Source organism: Cupressus sempervirens, unplaced genomic scaffold (genome assembly GCF_028749045.1).
Source record: "Cupressus sempervirens isolate cs-2001-9-10 unplaced genomic scaffold, ASM2874904v1 CseChr00s100001_01, whole genome shotgun sequence".
Taxonomy (NCBI): Eukaryota; Viridiplantae; Streptophyta; class Pinopsida; order Cupressales; family Cupressaceae; genus Cupressus; species Cupressus sempervirens.
In genome coordinates this window covers 552881-567302 of record NW_028322205.1, presented here as the reverse complement: position 1 = coordinate 567302, position 14422 = coordinate 552881, and the positions used below count along the sequence as shown (strand labels likewise).

General features: G+C 32.6%; 1 pseudogene; it reads right to left on the bottom strand.

The window, feature by feature from the left end:
• Nucleotides 1-11904: 11904 nt before the first annotated feature.
• On the bottom strand, nt 11905-14111 carry LOC149527858 (uncharacterized; annotated as a pseudogene).
• Nucleotides 14112-14422: the final 311 nt, after the last annotated feature.

The window sequence follows — 14422 nt, the reverse complement described above, 5'->3', positions numbered from 1 at the left end:
AACATTTGAGTGATTTGAATCTTGAGACACTTAAATAGGCATTATTTGAGTAATTGGAATCTTGAAACACTTAAAGTGGAATCTTGAAACACTTAAATGATTTACTATTATTTCACGCACTGACACTCATTTCTAGATAATATAGAAGCATCTAGCAGTAGTCCAACATGTCCTCCCCATTATGATTTATGTGGGGAGTTTGTATCTGATGTGGTGTGATGAAAATAAATTCAGATTTAGATTCATGTGCCTTATTTTTATCAAATTCCTATTTTTATGTTGTTTGTTGACTAAGGTTCAATAAATGTCAACATTAGGTGTAATGAACACTTTTAGCACCCACCTAAGCATAAGGAAGGGGAAATATTTGATCCTTTGGCAACTCCATATGGTAAAAAGTGAATATTTCAAATGATTTTGTTTCATAGTTTTCAATAGATGTGATTTTTTAATGGGGTTTCATGCTTTTATTTAATGCAAAGGTTTATTTTCTTTACATAAACTGCATAATCATTTGTATCTTTTTTATGAGAAGTTAGCACAAGAAACATTACTTGTTCATGGCCAAAGTGCTCCAAATTATATTTTATAAGAGACTATCACTACAATAATTTAGAGAAGTGTAATTGACATTAAATATAATTTCAAAATGCTTGAACAAAAGAATCTAAAATTGTTGAATTGTTATTGATAAAGATTTAGATTATTATTTTTCATAATAGCTAAAATTTGTGTTCTTTGAGAAGAGTATATCACATTACCATGACTATGATCATGGTAGATCTAATGTATAAGTAGGAGGATGGTGGTTCAATTCCATCGTGCCTTTAAATGACTAAATTAATGATTAAATAAACTACCAAATAAAATATCAAATATATTACCAAATATACTACCATATATACTATGAAATAAACTACCAAATATAGTATCATATATACTACCCAAAAAACTACCAAATATATTACCCAAAAAACTACCAAATATAATACCAAAATTACCAAATAAACTACCATTTAAACTGCCAAGTAAAAAAAAAAATGACTAAATCAATGACCTAATCAATGATTAAAATAGTTTAGTCATAAATTTAGTTGGGAGATAGATGTCTGGCAATAAACTACCATTGGTCACATGATCAAAATTAGTCACATATCTACAAATTTTAGTAGTTTATTTAGTAAAATATTGTTGTTTTTTTACTAGTGTTATTTTCTCTACACTTAAATGCACATATCTCTAAGTGAGAGTCCTCTTTTTCCTCTTTCCACTTTCTTCTTGGACACTCCTCTTTTCTCATTGGTGGAATTTTGTCTCACATGGATCAAACAATATTATCCCATATTGGTTGTGAGAAGCCTCCTACGACCACATTTTCCTTTATAAGGGAGAGCCCTCTCCTCATTTTAGACATCCACAGTTGATCAATGATTATACATCCATTATTATGCTATTGTTATGTTGCAGGTTTGGACATCCATTATTATGCTACTGTTATGCTATAGGTTTGAAGAGTGATTTTTGAAGAAGGAGTTTGAATACTAAATATTTTTGTGGAGAACTTATGTCTTCTTGTCTTATTCTCTCTTGCATTCATAGCTTCCATCATGAGTTTTCATCCTTGCATTTGCATATTAGCTTAGATCCATATTTGTTTTCATAGATTAGTATTGCATTGTTATTACATTTCCTTTCTTGCATTTTTTTGCATTGTTATCATTTAGATTAGTTTTAATCTCCATTTGCATGCATATTGGATCCTTGAATCTCTAGTTTCATGGTGAACTTGCATGGGTATAAACTAGGTTAAATTGAGGGCCTCCATTGCAAACCCTTGCACTCCATGAATAGAGAGCTATGAGCCACCATTCAAGACCTCATTTTTGAGAAATCTTGGATATAATGACTCATAGAAGTGTGGCCACATTTTAGGCATACAAAAAATAGGTAGATCTCTTGAGTTGACTCACTTGTAACTAGTAATGGTGAAGCCTTGCACATAGATATGAAAAGGAAATATAGTCAGCAAAGAAAATATTATCCCTAATGTCTTTTTGTAAATTAGAAACAAAAATGTGTTGAATATCATGATTAGGCACATTATAAGAAATCTAGACATAAAAATGTTTAAATCTACCATTAAATTTAGTAACTTTCTCTTTAACATTCTGCTTATAATGCATTAAATTAGTTAAAGAAACTTTTCGAGCAATATTATTCTAAAATTCTCGAATGAAAGCATTAGCAAGAATTTGAAAAGAATCAATAGAATAATAAGGTAGAGATAAATGCCATTGCAATAATATATCCCTAAAAGTGTGTAGAAATAACTTAGCCATAATCCTATAGTCATGAGAAAGATCACTAAATATAGCTTGGAAAACTTTAACATTAATAACAAGATCACCCATACCATTATAATTCTCAAGATGGGATACCTCAACATGTGCAATAATAACAACACGAAGAATATCTAAGGAAAGGCGGTTCGCCACATCACATGTAGGAATATTGTACATAGATTAGGTTAAATAAGAAAGTTGTTGTGGTAAAGAGAATATTGTTTGAACCAAGCTACTAATGGTAGGATCATAATCAACACTAGTAGCCTTATGTATACTAGATTGATTTGGAAAGGTGTTATAAGAAGAAGGAATATGTAAGGATGTTGGTGGAAAATTAGAAGAAACAGGTAAAGTGTTTGAATAAGTAAAAGGAAACATATTATACAAAGGTAATGAAGAAGGAATGTAAGTAGGAGGAACACTCATGGGAAGTGAAAGAAGAGGAAGACTAACATTTAAAGGAGTGAAAACATTTGTAGAATTATTCATAAGAGGTGGAGCATATGTAGCTATGTTGGGAAGAGTGATAGAAATCATGATAGAAGGTTCAACAATGGTGGAAGAAGGAGGGTATCCTAACTCTTAAGTCCATTCTATCAAAGACTTAACATGAGTTTAATAAGGTGAGATATATGATGCAAGATAGAAATTTTATTATCATCGTTATTAATTTGAGCTTCTTAAAAGCTTCAACAACAACAATGCTACTGGGATTTTAATTTTCTTGAGCAAAATAAATTTTCAATTTATCAAATTCACTAGAAATCTTATCAACTTATGAAGGAAGAACTCTTTAAGCATCATCCTCATCATGAGATGAGTGAGAAGAGTTATGCTTCATGATAGGATTAAGATCATGAGAAAAAATGTGAGAATAATACAATGAACCCATGAGTCTATGGCTTCACCTAGTGGGAATTATATAGGTAGGGCCACATGTGATTAGGTTCATAAAAGGGGAGATCACAAAAGGAAACTCTAATGAGATCTAACCAAAGTAAATAATACATAACATAAGAGGAAAGGATATGCAAAATAATCCAATGACAAAAAGATAAGGGGTTCACATTGGCTAAAATAATCTGACACCCAAAGAAGTGGGTTCATGTTGGCTAGAATAATCTAACACCAAAACAAGGGGGGTCACATTGAGTTCACCAAAATGTTTAGTGGTGAAATGGAAGTACAATAAGATTTAGGCCTCCACTTCATGGGGAACTAGGCAATTCAAATATGCGTATGTCAGGGAAAGAGGGAAACTTCCAAGTATGGTTCCACTTATGATCTAAATTAAATTAGCTAGGACCCAAAGGAAGAAGAGTGCTAATACTAAATCCAGATTGTAAAGAGGAGTACAATAAAAATAAATACACTCTCTTAGACCCTTGATAGGATAATGTGAATGTGAAATTGAACTAATTACTTAGGAAATGTAAATCTAGATGCTATGTGAAGATAATTAGCCCAATTAAGATGTAGATATAGGGTAAAGATATAAAATAAAATGAAATATAAAAATCTCACCTTGAAATGTGTATAGGAAGGTGTTTTTATCACTCAATAACTTTTAGATATTAATCTTTTCTAAAATTTCATCTACGAATCCTAGAATAGAACAACAAAAGAAAAAAAACCCATAAATCTCCTTGGAATCCAAGAATAAAGGACTAGGTCAACATGGAATGACATCCTACAACTAGGTTAATGTATTATGTTGCTCTAAAACTAACTATTCTAGAAAGCTCATGAACCGTAAGTTCAAAATTTTCAATTCTTTTTTCTCCCAATATGCAAATCAACATAGAAAACAAAGCTTTAGGGGTTGGGGTTTGATGAGGGCTTGCCTTGGTCAAGCTCCAGGTTAAGGAATTAACTATAAATGAGAAATGTAAATGTAAATCACTTTAAAGAACAAGATAAATTTTAGGATTTACCTTTCCCATAGGTAAGTAATGTGTATGTAATATAGATATGGAATTAGGAATGTAGGATACCTCCATACTTTGCAATGAATCTATAATAACTTTTTCATGGTGCCATGGATATGGAAGTATATCAATGAATAGTATAAATGCTTCAATGTAGATCTCCTCCCTTAATGGCCAACAATATGCTATACCTTGAAGAGGAAATTCTCACGAAGGATTCTCCAATGCTAGATAAAATCTCCTTGCTTGAATGCTTTAAAAATGTTTGAATTCTTGAACTCCTTCAATGCAAAAGGAAAAAAATATTCACTAGAGAGAAAAGCTTAAAAATGAATGATCTTGAATGTGCATGATATCACTTGATTATAAAAGGAAGCCTCCAAGTCACTTTATATATGAGTTTTCAAATAGGAAAACTATTAACAAAGAGTGCCCAACATTCATGAAGTCAAGTTAGTACACAACTAGATACTATGCATTCATTTCCTTTCATGATCGGCAAGACCTTCATTTTGTTACGCATTTGTCATGTCATCCTTCTCCAGCATAGGCCAGATGCTTGAGAAAAGCTCAAGTCAAGACATATTTATCAGTATCTGCTATAATTTTCTTTGTGCTCGCAATAAGATTAATTAGATCACCATCGTAGTTAGCTGCCTAGAAACACCTTAAGGATTCATTCCTTTTATATGCTTTCAAAACCACTATGTGATTTAAATCCTATGCTACCAGACCTCAGTTAAGTCTAGATAGTTATGAGTTCTCTTGTGCCATTAGAAATTATCTAGACTTATCTACCAAACCTCAATCAAGTTTAGATGATTATGAGTTCTCCTCTACCTTTAAAAAGTATCTAGACTTACCTGCTAGTTTCTCTTTTTCAAGGTCTACATCTTCTACTCCAATACATCAATTGTCTTCATCTTATAGATCCAAAGACCTCTTGAAAGAGAAAGTAATTAATAACTCCTTTAATAATATGCCAATATTTCATGATGGACCTATCTTTGATCAAGATGAGAATGATAAAAATGGTCCTAAATATACTTTTGAGAGAACTTTTACTCCTTTGGGATATTCATATGACATGGTGCTTGAGACCTTGGTTGCAAAAAAGATCATTACTTTACCATATGAATTTTCTACACCTTATGAACTTGAGGTAAAGCCTTATTGGTGGAGAGATGATCATTATTATGGCTATCATACATGCAAAGGTCATAAAATTGAAGATTGTATTACATTTAAACGTATAATTCAAGATCTTATTGATGAAAGAATCATTGATGTTGAAATTATTAAAGACCTATGTAATGAAGATGCTCCTCTTGAGAAATATCATGTTGATGAACCTATGTCTAGTGATGGTTTCCTTGATACCTCCATTTCTTCCAATACTTATGCATCTCCCAAAGCTTCAAAGCTATCCAACATTCTTCCATCAAAAAAAGGTCCTAATTCTTATCATGCAGTTCCTTATAGTTATTATCAAGGGCTACCTCTTAAAGAAACCCAAGCTAATCTCCACTTTGATGGAAACTCTTTTCATGCTTCTAAGACTAAACATCCTCAACCTTCATCTGATGCTATGTCTACTATGCCCAATTTAGCTAGTCCTTCATTACCCCTTCAAGATCCTATTATGCAAACCTCATATACTCCCTTTTCCTTAAAAGTGGATCCATGTCAAGAGGACTCTCAAAAAGATAAAATTAAAAATGTCAAGAAAGATCAAGATGTCACTCATCCATATCCTATGTCTTATCCACCTCCTAAGTATAATGAAGACACTACTTCCACTATTTCCCTTGAACTTACTGCAAATTGTGAACAAAGTTCTATGCCTATTTCATCCAAAGAAACTTGTCAAGATCTAAGAATCCCTTCTTGTTCTATTTCTCCATATTCACTTCAAAACTATGCTCAATCTTCAAATGCTCCTATCAAAGGTGTTTCTCCTATTAAAGATACTCATGAGTCTATTGATGGCCTTGATCACATTTCTCACTCTAAAGATGCTAATATCCCTATTCACTATCCCTTTGTATCTTCTAACTCTATCCTTGGTCCTTATCTGTCAAAGCTAAAGCCTTCAAACCTTCCATCTATATTGGGACCTTATGTTCCTTCATTTCCTAGCTCTCCTATCATACCTTGAGATCAACAAAGATACTCATCGTTGATGAATTCTCATTCATCTATCCATATGAACCAGTCATATAATCCTTATTCATCCACAAATCCCAAGTCTTTTGAAAGCAATTTGGATGATCAATTTAAGAACAAACACAAGAATCCATTGAAAAATGAATATCACTATGTCTCATCTAATTGACATGTGAATTAAAAGAAAGAACAATTATTCAAGAGACCACAAAGGTCTACTACCCAAAGAGCTAAATCAAAGAAAATATGGGTTCCTAAATCCATCATTGAAGAAATGCATTTTAAAGCATCCAAAGGAAAAGAAAAATCTAAAGCTATATGGATTCCCAAGTCTCTTTTGAAAGACTTGAATATTAAAAATACTTCAAAGTTGACATTCAAGCTTCCAAAGGCTTCTACTCCATCTTCTTCCAAAAATCTTCCAAAGAAGCTTCCAAAGACTTCCACTCCATCTTCTTCCAAAAAGCTTCCTAAGAAGCTTCCAAACATTTCCACTCCATCTCCTTCCAAAAGTCTCTGACTTTCTCATACATCTAAACCTGAAGCTATTTCCTCCATGATTGCTCCATCATTTTACAACCCTTCAAGTTGTGTGTCGATGTTGATCTTGCCTACTTTCTCACCTACCCTTACACAATATTTTCAAGCCTACACTTACCTACTATCTATATTCCTTCTATCTTTCCAAAGCATAAAAACTTGTCCTCCATATACATTATCTACCATCTCCTTTCCATCACCCTATTAGCATCTTTGAGCATACCTTTTTATGGTCTTGGCTTATCATGACTCATCTTTCCTATAGGATCACTATTTAAATTGAAATAACTTGAGCTCTTTCTAAAAATTTGAAAAGAAAAAAATGAAAATTTTGAAAATGTGCCTTGGTGAAAACTTGGTAATCAGGCACCTTGGTAGCAAAAGTAAAGAGAAATAAATTTGTCCTATTGTGAAAACCATTCCCTTGTGGCACCTTGGATAAGTACCATGATGAAAACTTGACAATTAGGCATCATGCATAGTTCTTCTACATCATTCATCCATTCCATCTTCTCTATTTGATCTTGACATTGTTGACCTATACATGAACATTTGGCTATCTTGTGAGCTATCTTATGATGATCTTGTTTTTATTCCTTTCATGTTTAGCCTTAATATCTATTGTCATCCATTCATTCTAGCCTTTCACTATCATTTTCCCATTTGTCCCTTTGGTATTGATCTAATAAAAAGAGTAAAATATGATGCTATGAAGCCTCTTGACATGTCTACTTTTTTGGATTGCATCTTTCCCACTTTGACATTATGCTTTCATGAATTATCTTATTTTGGCCTTTCATTTCTTGTCCAAATGTGCTTCACATGACAATTTTTCCCTAGCTTGGGTACTTTTGAGGGGTCAGTCCTTGAAGATCACTTTCACTTGCTTCATACACTCTATGTTGCTCCATCATGTCCTCAACCTTGGTTGACATTGGGACTGCATGATGTGATCTTGCTTGAGAGTTTGGTCCTTGTTTTTGTCTTAGGGTATTGTATATCTTTGTATATATTTATTGATCTTGAAAAAATACAAAAAAAATGATATATTTCAAAAATTCAAAAAAATGATATATTGTGAAAATTCTAAAAATTGGAAAATATCCTAAAAAATGATCATCTTAGTGAAAACCTAGCAATAGGCACTTTAATGTATCTCCAAAAAAAATTATATATTCCAAAAAAAATTAAAAAAATCCAAGTGGTGAAAACCTAGAAACAGGCACTACTTGAGGCCTTTGCACCCCTATTTCTTAGTGTATGTCCTCGACACTTGGCCTTTCTCCATCATGTCTTGTCCTTGTTGCCTTGGTTTGGAATTGGTCTTTGTCTAGGTGGCCTAATTGTGCTAGTTTTGGTCTCTTGGATGCATTAGTCTTTGGGACACCTCGCAAATAGTATTTTTCAACACCACCCCAATTGTATTTTTCTCAATACAACCCCTAACATCGAGTTTTTTTCAACACTTATCGGTTTGGTCTTACCCAATTTCATCATGTGATCTTCTTTGCTTATAAGCATTTGATCTTTATCCTTAGAACTCAGTATTAGTTAACACGCTTAAATATTTTTAACACAAACACTCAATGCTTAACTTATGTCATAACCATTTTCTTTGTGTGCTGACTATTATTGATTTTTGTTGAGTGTCCTTGTCTAATAAGTCTCTCTAGGGTGCATAACTAGAGGACTTGGGGCATGGGGCATGTTTTTATATGTTTTCTACTTGTGAGTGTGGTCTTGAAACTCTAGAGTGTCTCTTGCAGTCCTCTTGAAACACTTAGGAGATTTCAGGCATCATCCTTGACTATTTTTGCATAATCATTCTTACGGTCATTCTGGCATCTATGCCTTGATGCGAGAATGGTTTTGCTACATTAAATTGGGTAAGATAACATTGAAGTCATCCTTACCTTTGTGTCTTTGATGCTTGTGTTAGAATCTTTCCACACTCCAATCTGATATAAATCACATTCATATCTTCATAGTTGCGCTTGTGACTAGTGATGATTGTGTGATTTTGTGATGTCCATTAATAATGACCCAATGATAAAAATAAGTTCTTTTACATTCTCTAATGAGTGATGAACACAAAATCCTATGCTACAGTTTCTCTTTTGCAAGCACACCTTTGCATTTTCATGTAGCTTGCATTATTAGACTTCATATTAATTTGGATTTTAAGGCTACATTATGAGTTTGAGAGGGTTCTCTCTTCATCTTTATTGAAGACTTTTAATCAATTGTGGTCATTTTTTGATCTTCATTTTCTTATTTTCTTTCATCATCTCAATCAAAATTTCTATCTTAAATAGTTGACTAATTTTGGGGCATTTTCTTTTCTTCTTTCTGTTTCTTTTTATCTCTTCCAAACTTCTATCTTCCATTTGCTTTTACCCCACTTCTTTTCTTCTAATTCAACTTTGGGGCATAATATTTCATGCTTGATGATCTACCTTGGTTCTCTAATTCTTATATCTTTTATCTTACATCAAGAACTTTATCTTTTGTTTGATTTGATCAAATATATCAATTTGTTGTTTCTCCTCTATCTCATTTCAATTTCAATCATGAGGAGGCAATACCTATCAACTTCAATCCTTGATTTAGTTTTATCAAATTTATCTTCAATTTTTTCAAGTCAAAATTTATTTGTAGTCTTTGTCTTGATGTGTTCCTAAATCGACCACACATCTGGGTTGTTTTGTGATCCCAAATTGATCTCACACTTCAATTTCTTTCTTTGACTACATGTGTTCCCAAATCAATCACACATTAGTCAAAGAGGGGAAAATTTATGCACCCTAAAATGGTTGTCTAGACTATGGACCCCCATTATTCAATTTATCAATTTATCAAATTTCTTGAATCAATGGTTTGCAATATTTTATTAAATCAATTATCTTGATCAAATTTGATTGTTTATTTTTCTAAGGTTGATCATTTTATCCTAAGTATTATTTAATTAAAAGAAAACCCCTCTTTTAATTAAATAATTTATCCATATTTAATTAATTAAGAGAAAAACCCCTCTTTTAATTTAATTAAATATTTCCTATTTAATTAAAAGAAATTGCTCCCTTTTAATTAAATAAAATTCCCACTTAAATAACTCTTTGTGATGAAAAAGGAAATTGAATAAATAAAAATTAAACCCACTTGAAAAAGGAAATTAAATAAAATTAAAAATTAAATAAATCTTTTTTTTACACTAGTAGAATTTTGACAAATAAATGACTATGCGACTAAGACATTTAGTCACAAGACTAAAAATTTTAGTCACATGACTAAAAATAATCAAATTTTAGTTATATAATAGTAATTTGTAAGTATAATTGACTAAATAAATGACTAATTTGGTCATCGAGTAAAATCATGAGCTTAGAAAAAGATCAGTGACTAAAATAAATGACTAAGTAATTGGTCACTAATAATTAGTCACCGAAATAAATTACTTGATGATCAATAATTTTTTTTTTTTTTTGGTATTAATACATTTTTTGAAGTTTTCTATAACTTATATTATTCATTGATGTGGTTTTTGTCATATCATTACATAATTATCAATTAACTTTCTTGAATGTCCTCTCAACTGATATTGAACTAGAAATAAAGGTTTTTTTTCCCCCTAGAATAAGAAAAGAACTATTTGTTTCCTACATTACTTCATTTTCTAAAATATTTTTTTTTACATGAAGCACAATGCACTTATCAAAAAAAGTACTTGGGATGAATCTAAGTTAACATGAATATTGACTACATCAGTATACAACCTTCACTTTTCCAATTTGATAGAATTCAGTAGTTTAAAATGTTTTGATAGATGGTGGTATCTATGTTTTGAAGACCCCAAATATAAATCAAATCATTTGTTTTATCTGTTGCTAGCCAAAAAAAAAATGTTGAATTGACCAAGTAATTGAGACTATGAAATTTGACCAAATGCAACTACATCCCTGATAATAGTAGTATATAAGGTAATAAAAACATCTATGTGCAGATTTGGGAGCATTTTCGAAGATGTTCATTAGCATCCCATACTTCAATACTTGTCATTGTTTCTCTAATCATACATTAACAATCCTCTATTACACAATAGGGAGATGGTTTGTTCTAATGTCTCTTTTCTAAAACTAGTTTGACTAATAATTTTTTTTTAAAATAACTAAATAAATTTATATATAACTATATATATTATATTTATAATTATTTATTTTACACGTATAACTATATAACTCATATGTTACACATATGTTCCTTCATTTTAGCAAAAAAATTGTATGTATGTGTAAATGCATATCTAATTATTGCAAGTTATTAATATATTCATTGTGTATTTCATTGACTCAAAAGTTCTAGGATGTATATTTTTCAATCAATCTTTGCATTCTATGAGATGATATCCCCTTTGGCATTGTCAAACAGTTCACGTGCTTTGTTGATGATTCTAGAATTTTTATGATCACTAAGCTTTCAATGAGGTATTCTCTAAAACAACTCACCTTCTTCAAGATATTGTATTCTTTTGAGGTGTTTATAACTAAGCACGGGCATCCCTACTACAAAGCCTCCTCCTGCTATATGATTCCTTTAGGGCAAGAACTTCCTTAGGAGAGCTTAATCTTTATTTCTTCATTTTAAGAGGCACCCAAACATATTTGATGGCATTGAATGTAAAATGATCATTCTTTCTGAAGAGAAAATGACTAAGAAAACCTTGAAAAAAAACCAAGAATCATAGATGCATCATCCATGTTTCCGTAATTCTGATGTAAATGATCTATATCATATCACAAGCATCATATTCTGCTCTATTATATATATATTTGTGTCTCCCATCAATTTTTATTAAAAAATTGCTACTTGTTTTTGGTTGGCTTTTTTAATAGTCTACTAGTGAGCACAAAACTGTAGGTGATTCCCATTCACAATAACAAACAATAGGATGAGAAAATTATATGACAAAGCCCATTATAGAATCTTGTTTCTTTAGACTCTACATTTATTGGAACATCTTTTGTAAACAATACATGATAATGTTGGGGTACCAAAACATGAATTTCACCTCCATGAATGTCTGAAGAGCTCAAACTTGTTTCACAAGACAACCTACCAATAATGATTCTATTATTTTCCTCTACTGGAACATCAAGCATATCTAGCCCTTTATGAAGAGGAAAGACTTCTTGTGGAGATGAAGCATATTCAGGTCCTTCTTCAAGAGGAAACACTTGTTTTGAAGTTGAAGTTGGTACATTGATCATATCAGCTCCTTCCTAAAGAGGAAACACTTGATGTAAAGATGAAGTTGTTACAAAGTCATGCATCTGCTAGAGTGTTATAATATGTGCAGTTGTATCCAAAGGAACAACTTTACTAGCATAGAGAAGTGAAGCTCTACAAGGTGGGCATGTAGTGTTGTTTGCAAGAAAGTGATCAATGCACTCAAAGTGAAAGGCATGCCATTAGACATGTAACTTTTGCAATCTCTCATTCATCTCATAATCCCCTAAACAAACAAGACATCTGTAACAGGAACATAGCAATGAGTTCTAATAAAGGATTAAAAAATTCTAGCAGCAAACATCACAATTCTCAACATTAATCATAAAAAAATCTTAATTCTACTTATGAAATCTAGTTGCTTGACATGTTCTTATTTACTCTTACTTCAACCTTGCAGTTTCTTGTTCAATCTGAATGATTTTTTTCATTCTGGACATCACATCTTTTCTCCCCTAGATATTCTCCTTCCTATGTTTTATTTTCTATTGTTCTAACTGGATTCAACATTATCCTTACCATTGGCTGAGATTTTTGTGATTTATTGGAATGAGGTGTTTCGTAGTTTTTCTGATATACACGTGATTTGACATTTAAATATTTTTATGCCATAGTAATTTCCCTATGTGAATTGGATGAGATTTGATTAGAAATCAATGGTTGAAAGATGTAGAAAATGGTGAAAAACCATTACGACAATTTTGACCATCTGATTTGTTAGTTTAATTTCTCTACATCATTGTTTGATCCACATGATGACACTTTGGGAGCACTATTCCCATTAGATGGAGGACTTGGGAAGACTTTCCTATTATCTTTTTTTCATTTACAAGAACCAATGGTAATTTAACCTTCCCCAACATGGGAATAATGTCCCTCTCTCTTGGTAGTGGAAAGAGAACTATGTAAATGCTCTGCCAAAAGCTAAGATCCATTATGCATGCAATTTTCTTTTAGTGGGAGGTGACTGCACTATAACCAAATAAATTATTCAAAGGATCAAATATTTAATTTCCATCTGGTTGTTGCAGCTCTATTCTATATTACACTATTGTTGTCACTTAGGTTTGCACCCTTGTCCAAGGCCTAAGCGCGAGAACAACCTAGTGAAACATGGAAACAACCTCCAAGTTGTGGGACTTGAACTACGAGGTTGAGTCTCTAGAGAAGGCCGGCTTCCTCTTACTATCAGGGCACACCTATCTATTCTTAGAAGGGAAAGGGAGAAAGAGAGTGTTAAAACAAATCTACCTAGTCTAATCTAAGGCGGTGATGCACCAAAATAGAGTGTTCAGACTCATTCCTGCCCATATATGCACTACAGAACTAGGGTAATATACAAAATTCATACACATCCAGACTTATATCGATCAATAGTCACATACATATCAGAAAACCAACTGAATGACACCAGGAAAAGGAGATTTCACTTGTATATTATCCAATAGGCCAAAGATAGATACAGTATGCAGATCATTGATCTCAACAATGCACCAATGGGAGGCAAAGTGATGCACATGCACACTGATGGTTGAAAGAGATGATACAGGATATTAGTCTGCAAGCAATAGTAGAGAAAATCAAGAAGAGTCGACCCCAAGAATAGATCACAAAATTGCCTTTATAGCTCAGGCATAACTAAAGATTTCTGCATTACATTCACTTCTCACTACTGGCATTAACTCCATACTGAAAATCCAATCGGAGGTCTAATTGAATCTTGACTTGCATACCGAGAAATCTCATATCCTTCTAAGAAGGAGCCCAGAGGAGACGGAACAGTGCCACAACATTCCTTGAAAGGGTAGATGAGCCGACTGAATGGGTGGAGTGTCCTTATATCTTGCATTTATTCCTGGCAGGTCAAAAATGATCATGAAGATCAAATCGCAAGATAATGTCGATCATCTTTGCTTCTTGGTTCATGAATCGACCTAGCCTATCAGTTGACTAGGCTTCTTATATGTCGACTAGGCCACGCGGGCCAATCGTATCTCTTTGTTTTTCCACCTAGAGAGTCCTTTCGTGGTTGACCGCCTTCATCAAACTAACTGCGCCACCTTTACCATCTAACCACTGGCCATTAGCTAACCACCATGTCAAAAATTAGACCCGCGAGGACACGTGTCCTCCGAGCGCTAACTCGCCATTGTAAAATCC